The sequence below is a fragment of the Mustelus asterias genome, chromosome 23, assembly GCF_964213995.1.
Source record: "Mustelus asterias chromosome 23, sMusAst1.hap1.1, whole genome shotgun sequence".
Classification (NCBI taxonomy): domain Eukaryota; kingdom Metazoa; phylum Chordata; class Chondrichthyes; order Carcharhiniformes; family Triakidae; genus Mustelus; species Mustelus asterias.
The window spans coordinates 34,500,266-34,506,759 of NC_135823.1; positions in this window are offsets into that span (position 1 = coordinate 34,500,266).

Here is a 6,494-nt window from a genome sequence, read left to right on the forward strand (position 1 = left end):
CACATTGACTGGCAGACTCAAGTCGGTAAGGGTGGAATGGAGGAAGAGTTCTTAGAATGCTGTCGGGATAGTTTCCTTGAACAGCATGTTACGGAACCGACGAGGGAACGAGCTATTTTGGATCTGGTATTGTGTAACGAGGTAGGTAGAATTAAGGATCTTATTGTGAAGGACCCTCTTGGGTCTAGTGACCACAATATGGTCGAATTTCTGATTCAGATGGAAGAGGAGAAAGTTTGGTCCCAAACCAGTGTCCTCTGTTTGAACAGAGGGAAATATGATAGGATGAGGGATGAATTGGCTAAGGTAGACTGGGAGAGCAGGCTGGCAGGTAGGATAGCTGAGGAACAGTGGAGGATTTTTAAGGAGATCCTTTTCAGTTCTCAGCAAAAATATATTCCAGCAAAAAACAAGGATTGTAAGAAAAGGGAGAACCAGCCGTGGATAACGAAGGAAATAAAGGAGAGTATTAAAATAAAAACAGCTGCGTACAGAGTGGCCAAAAATAGTGGAGAAACAAGTGATTGGGAAAAATTTAAGAAACAACAAAGAGAGACTAAGAAAGCGATAAAGAAAGGAAGGATAGACTATGAAGCTCGGCTAGCAATTAATATAAAAAATGATAGTAAAAGTTTTTATAAATATATAAAAAGGAATAGAGTGGCTAGAGTGAATGTTGGACCCTTGGAGGACGAGAGGGGGGAGTTAATAGTGGGAAATGAGGATATGGCTGAGTCTTTAAATAAGTTTTTTGTGTCGGTCTTCACGGTGGAGGACACAAATAGTTTGCCAAATATTAACGATAGAGGGTTGGCAGCAGGAGAAATACTTAATACAATTAATGTTACCAGAGAGGCAGTGCTGGGTAGACTAATGGGACTGAAGGTGGATAAGTCCCCGGGTCCGGATGGAATGCATCCCAGGGTATTGAAAGAAATGTCAGAGGTAATAGTGGATGCGTTAGTGATTATTTATCAAAACTTGTTGCATTCTGGGGTAGTGCCGGTTGATTGGAAAACGGCTAATGTTACGCCGCTGTTTAAAAAAGGAAGGAGACAAAAGGCGGGTAACTATAGGCCGGTCAGCTTAACGTCTGTAGTAGGGAAAATGCTGGAATCCATTATTAAAGAGGAGATAGCAGGGCATCTGGATAGAAATGGTTCGATCAATCAGACGCAGCATGGATTCATGAGGGGAAAGTCGTGCTTGACGAACATGTTGGATTTTTATGAAGATGTGACTAGGGCGGTTGATGGAGGAGAACCGGTGGATGCGGTGTTTTTGGATTTCCAAAAGGCGTTTGATAAGGTGCCCCATAAAAGGCTACTGAAGAAGATTAGGGCACACGGAGTTGGGGGTAGTGTGTTAAAGTGGATTGGGGACTGGCTATCCGACAGGAAGCAAAGAGTCGGAATAAATGGGTGTTTTTCCGGTTGGAGGAAGGTAACTAGTGGCGTGCCGCAGGGATCGGTACTCGGGCTGCAACTATTTACCATTTATATAGATGATCTGGAGGAGGGGACGGAGTGTAGGGTAACGAAGTTTGCAGACGACACAAAGATAAGTGGAAAAGTGAATCGTGTGGAGGACGGAGAAGATCTGCAGAGAGATTTGGACAGGCTGAGTGAGTGGGCGAGGATATGGCAAATGGAGTATAACGTTGAGAAATGCGAGGTTATACACTTTGGAGGAAATAATAACAAATGGGATTACTATCTCAATGGAAACAAATTAAAACATGCTACCGTGCAAAGGGACCTGGGGGTCCTTGTGCATGAGACGCAAAAGCCCAGTCTGCAGGTACAACAGGTGATCAAGAAGGCAAATGGGATGTTGGCCTATATTGCGAAGGGGATAGAATATAAAAGCAGGGATGTCTTGATGCACCTGTACAGGGCATTGGTGAGGCCGCAGCTGGAATACTGTGTGCAGTATTGGTCCCCTTATATGAGGAAGGATATATTGGCATTGGAGGGAGTGCAGAGAAGGTTCACCAGGTTGATACCGGAGATGAGGGGTTTGGATTATGAGGAGAGGCTGAGGAGATTGGGTTTGTACTCGTTGGAGTTTAGAAGGATGAGGGGGGATCTTATGGAGACTTATAAGATAATGCGGGGGCTGGATAGGGTGGAGGCGGAGAGATTCTTTCCACTTAGTAAGGAAGTTAAAACTAGAGGACACAGCCTCAAAATAAAGGGGGGTCGGTTTAAGACAGAGTTGAGGAGGAACTTCTTCTCCCAGAGGGTGGTGAATCTCTGGAATTCTCTGCCCACTGAGGTGGTGGAGGCTACCTCGCTGAATATGTTTAAAGCGCGGATGGATGGATTCCTGATCGGTAAGGGAATTAAGGGTTATGGGGATCAGGCGGGTAAGTGGTACTGATCCACGTCAGATCAGCCATGATCTTATTGAATGGCGGGGCAGGCTCGAGGGGCTAGATGGCCTACTCCTGCTCCTATTTCTTATGTTCTTATGTTCTTATGAGAAGGGGGAGGTTCCTCCTCCAAGACTTGAGCTCATTTGCATCTTAGCCAAAAGGCCGAGATGCCGCTTTAAAAAATTGCTTCATATGAAACATATGAAGCTTCAGTGTAACCTAATGACCTCAACCAAGTGCGGCCAACCATGGGCTGCCGACCATACTACACTTGATCTTAGCCAAAAGGCCGATCAGTTCAAGGGGAAATTAGGGATGGGCAACAAATCCTGACCTTACCAGGAACACCTACGCTCATGAAAGAACAAAGAAGAAGTACATGGACCTGCACCTTTAGTGTTGTAAGCTACAGGGCTATGGGCCGGGTGCAGGAAGTCTGTTCATAGAGTTGTTATTCTTGGAGGTTTCATGGTATAACTATGATAAAGAGAATTGTGCAATGCAAATGACAAAAATGTCTCAGTTATTTTCCTAAGAGTTGCACACTGCAGTGTCCTGGAGATTGCTCTTCACTTCTTGGAGACTCCAGGCCAATCCTGGATGTTTGGCAACCCTATCTGTTCAATCTACCCTGATACTTGGCTCATCAAGTCTGCACATGTCTCTTTTGCACATTAGCCATCAAGTTGTGATCATGTCTTTTAAATTACTTTTGTTTTCAAGCAGCCATTTAATTCTGATTTGAAAGAATGTATGGAATTTATCTCACCAACATTTGTGGTTGAGAATTTCATAGTCTAACCGCACTTTGTGGAAAGATGCATTTTCTAACACCCCAACCCTTCAATTATTTTCCATAATTATTTTAAATTTGTGCCTTCCTATTACTGTTTCACAGACTAGAGGAAACAATCTTTCACTGCTGCATTTGTTTCAAAACCCTTGAACACACTTACTGGGCCACCTCTTAACCATAGAAAAGTTACAGCACAGAAAGAGGCCATTTGGCCCATCTTATTCATGCCAGCTTGAGCAGACCCAGATGCCCTTCTTAATCCCACCTTCCTGCACCCGGCCCATAGCCCTGTGGTTTACAGCACTAAAGGTGCAGGTCCATGTACTTTTAAAAAAGAGTTTAGGGTCTCTGCCTCGACCACCAACTCAGGCAGTGAATTCCAGACACCCACTACCCTCTGCATAAAAAAAATCTTGCTCATGTTCCCTCTGCACCTTCTACCACTTATCTTGAATTTATGTTCTATAGATTCTATAGAGTGGCACAATGGTTAGCACTGCTGCCTCACAGCGCCAGGGACCCGGGTTCGATTCCTGGCTCGGGTTACTCTCTGTGCGGAGTCTGCACGTTCTCACCGTGTCTGTGAAGGTTTCCTCTGGGTGCTCCGGTTTCCTCCCACAGTTCAAAGAAGTGCTGCTTAGGTGCATTGGCTATGCTAAATTCTCCCTCAGTGTACCCGAACAGGCGCCAGAGTGTGGCGACTAGAGGATTTTCACAGTAACTTCATTGCAGTGTGAATGTAAGCCTACTTCTAGAATTCTCCACCAAGGGAAACAATTCTATCCTGCCCACCCTTTCTCTTCCCCTCATAATTTTGTCCACCTCAATCAAGTCACTCCTCAGCCTTCTTTGTTCCAAGGAAAATAACACCAACCTATCCAATCTCTCCTCATAGCTACACTTTTCTGGCCTGGCAACATTCTTGTAAACCTCCTGTTCACTCTCTCCAGAGCAATTACGTCCTTCCTGTAATGTGGTGACCAGAACTGCGCACAATACTCCAGTTGTGGCTTCACCAGTGTTTTATACAATTCCAACATTATATCCTTACTTTTATATTCTGTACCACTGCCATTGAAGGAGAACATTCCATATGCCCTTTTTACAATCTTGTCTACTTGATCCGCTGCCTTTAGGACCTGTGTATTTGTATACTAAGATCTTTCATCTACCCCTCTTAGCGTATTCCCATTTATTGTGTTTTCCTTATAACTGTTAGATCTCCCTAAATGCATTACCTCACACTTCTCAATGTTAAAATCCACCTACCACTTTACCGTCCACTCCACCAACCCATCTATATTGTTTTGGAGATTATTGTTATCCTCTACACTATCCACTACTTGGCCAATCTCAGCCTTCTCAACTTAATTTAAATAAAAGGTTGGTGAGCTACGGGCACACAAAGCCAAGTAGGAAATTTCTGTCATGAGGATAATGGAGACCTGGCTCAAAAGAAGAGCAGGGCTGGGTACTAAATATTCTTGGATACAAAGTGTTCAGGCAACTCAGGCAAGATCGGCACAACATCGTGGGCCGAAGGGCCTGTTCTGTGCTGTACTGTTCTATGTTCTAAGATAGGGAAGGAAAGAAATGAGGTGTGCCCGTATTGATTAAGAAAAAAATATTGCGGTGCTGGAGAGAGACGAAGTCCTAGAAGAGTCAAGGGCAGAATCTATTTGAGTAGAGCTAAGAAACAAGAGCGGTTCTATTACACTGGGTGTATTCTACAGTCCACTAACTAGTCCACTTTAACTAGGGCAGCACAGTGGCTAGCACCGCTGCCTCACCTCCCTAGGGACCTGGGTTTAATTCCGGCCTCGGGTGACTGTCTGTGGTGTGGAGTTTGTACATTCTCCCTGTTTGCATGGGTTTCCTCCGGGTTCTCTGGTTTCCTCCCACAGTCCAAAGATGTGCAGGTTGGGTTGATTGGCTATGCTAAATTTCCCCTTAGTGTCAGGGAGATTAGCAGGGCAAATACATGGGGTTATGGGGATAGGACCTGGGTGGGATTGTGGTCGGTGCAGGCTCGATGGGCCAAATAGCCTCCTTCTGCACTGTAGGGATTCTAGTAGGGAAAGATGTAGAGGGAAAAAACATTGAAAGGAAATTACACAGAGGTGCAAACCTATGGTGTTGGAGCTTTTTTCAGAAGCTAAGTAATAAGCTGATTTTCACTTAATTACAGCTCAGCTAACACACAGACTAGTGGAGACCGTATTCTGGTTAAAGACATTTCTTTATTTACCAGGCCTGGTCAACGTACCAAAGAGATTTGAGGCAGTTCCAAATCACTCTAAAATTACATCACTCTGTGTTATAATTATACAATTTTCAAAAGTCATTTGCCCACCCCAGCCGGGTATGAGCCAATCATCATTAGTATGGATTGTTTACCTTAGTCAATAACATTTACCCTCTGACAGCATGGGAATACATGGGATTTGAAAGTCTTTCTCAGTCTCTTAACATTCCCTAGACCTCTTTATCTGGTGTAATGTATGGTCTATTCATTGACCTGTCTGAGATCTCTAGTACTGTCCTTGGCTAGTGAATATTCTATTCATGAGGACCGTCTAGAGATACTGATAATAATTGCTTTTTCCCTTCACTCAGTAGCTGGATTGTTCCGAAGAATGTTGTTCTTTTTACTTGACTACATCCCACCATGCCTTAGAACATGTTATTGGCCAAGGTAAATAATCCATATTAATAATGATTGGCTCATACTTGGCTGGGGTGAGCAGAGGGGTGGGCAAATGACTTTTGAAAATTGTATAATTGTAATACTGAGAGTAAAGTAACTTTGGGGTGATTTGGAACTGCCCCAAATCTCTCTCCTTTGTACGTTGACCAGGCCTGGAAAATAAAGATACACCTTTAACCAGAATACTTGTCTCCGCGAATCTTTGTATTAGCTGAGCCATAACTAAGAAGGGAAATCCCTCACATGAAAGCCAGCTTAATATTCAGTCTCTGAAAAACACTCCTACATATGCTTTGTTTTCATGGAACTTGAATTAAACTAATAAGGTTTAGGTAATATTGTACAGGGCAAAGGGACTGGAGGGTTTTAAAACTGTGTTCAGGAGAGTTTTCTAGATTAATATGATTCCAGCCAAATGAGAAAGGAGGCATTGCTGGATCTGGTTCTGAGAAATGAGATAAGTCAATGAAACAAGTGTTAGCAGGGGAACATTTAGGGGACAGTGATCATAGTATTGTAAGGTTTATGTTAGCTATGGAAACGGGTGAGGAGCAATCCAGAGTAAAAGTAATCAATTGGCGGAGGACTAATTTCAGTGGGGTGTGAACAAGTCT